Source organism: Clupea harengus, chromosome 21, assembly GCF_900700415.2.
Source record: "Clupea harengus chromosome 21, Ch_v2.0.2, whole genome shotgun sequence".
Classification (NCBI taxonomy): Eukaryota; Metazoa; Chordata; class Actinopteri; order Clupeiformes; family Clupeidae; genus Clupea; species Clupea harengus.
The window spans coordinates 25,707,682-25,710,181 of NC_045172.1; positions in this window are offsets into that span (position 1 = coordinate 25,707,682).

The window sequence follows — 2,500 nt, forward strand, 5'->3', positions numbered from 1 at the left end:
GGAAATAAACGGCTCCTGTTTGACCTTTACCACCAGTTTTCCACATGATGAACGTTTCTTCCCTGCAAGTGGATTGAAGACCGGCTGTGTGCTTCATCTGTCAAGTGGACTTCAGCCCTGACCGCTCGTGTGCTGGCCCAGACTGACCGCTCGTGTGCTGACCGCTCGCGTGCTGGCCAATACTGACCGCTCTCACACACTGGCCAATACTGACCGCTCGTGTGCTGACCGCTCGTGTGCTGGCCAATACTGTACTGGCCAATACTGACCGCTCGTGTACTGGCCAATACTGACCGCTCGTGTGCTGACCGCTCGCGTGCTGGCCAATACTGTACTGGCCAATACTGACCGCTCGTGTACTGGCCCAGACTGACCGCTCTCACACACTGGCCAATACTGACCGCTCTCACACACTGGCCAATACTGACCGCTCGTGTGATGGCCAATACTGACCGCTGACCGCTCGTGTACTGGCCAATACTGACCGCTCGTGTACTGGCCAATACTGACCGCTCGTGTGCTGACCGCTCGTGTGCTGGCCAATACTGACCGCTCGTGTGCTGACCGCTCGTGTGCTGGCCAATACTGACCGCTCGTGTGCTGACCGCTCGTGTGCTGGCCAATACTGACCGCTCGTGTGCTGACCGCTCGTGTGCTGGCCAATACTGACCGCTCGTGTGCTGGCCAATACTGACCGCTCGTGTACTGGCTAATACTGACTTGTAGACTTGTTGACTTGTAGATTTCTCTAAGACTACACACACACCTCACTAAGACTACACACACCTCACTAAGACTACACACACACACACACACACACCTCACTAAGACTACACACACACACACACACCTCACTAAGACTACACACACCTCACTAATACTACACACACCTCACACACCTCACTAAGACTACACACACCTCACTAATACTACACACACCTCACACACCTCACTAAGACTACACACACACACACACACACACACACACACACACACACCTCACTAAGACTACACACACCTCACACAGACACACACACACTTCACTAAGACTACACACACCTCACTAAGACTACACACACCTCACTAAGACCACACAGACCACACACACCTACACAAACACACACACACCTCACTAATACTACACACACACACACACACACACACACACACACCTCACTAAGACTACACACACCTCACTAAGACTACACACACACACACACACACACCTCACTAAGACTACACACACCTCACTAATACTACACACACACACACCTCACTAAGACTACACACACCTCACTAAGACTACACACACACCTCTCTAAGACCACACACACCTTACTAAGACCACACACACCTCACACACACCTCACTAAGACTACACACACACACACACACACCTCACACACACCTCACTAATACTACACACACACACACCTCACTAAGACCTACACACACCTCACTAAGACTACACACACCTCACTAAGACTACACACACACACACACACACACACACACACACCTCACTAAGACTACACACACACACACACACACCTCACTAAGACTACACACACACCTCACTAAGACCACACACACCTCACTAAGACTACACACACCTCACTAAGACTACACACACACACACACACCTCACTAAGACTACACACACCTCACTAAGACTACACACACACACACACACACACACACACACCTCACTAAGACCTACACACACCTCACTAAGACTACACACACCACACACACCTCACTAAGACTACACACACCTCACTAAGACTACACACACCTACACACACCTCACTAAGACCACACACACCTCACTAAGACTACACACACACACACACACACACCTCACTAAGACTACACACACCTCACTAAGACTACACACACACACACACACACACCTCACTAAGACCACACACACCTCACTAAGACTACACACACACACACACACCTCACTAAGACTACACACACACACACACCTGACTAAGACCACACACCTCACTAAGACTACACACACACCTCACTAAGACCACACACACACACACACACACACCTCACTAAGACTTCACTAAGACCTCACTAAGACTACACACACACACACACACACACACCTCACTAAGACTACACACACACCTCACTAAGACTACACACACACACACACCTCACTAAGACTACACACACCTCACTAAGACTACACACACACACACACACACCTCACTAAGACTACACACACCTCACTAAGACTACACACACACCTCACTAAGACTACACACACACACACACACACACACACACACACACACCTCACTAAGACCACACACACCTCACTAAGACTACACACACACACACACACCTCACTAAGACTACACACACACACACACCTCACTAAGACCTCACACACACACACACCTCACTAAGACTACACACACACCTCACTAAGACTACACACACCTCACTAAGACCACACACACCTCACTAAGACCACACA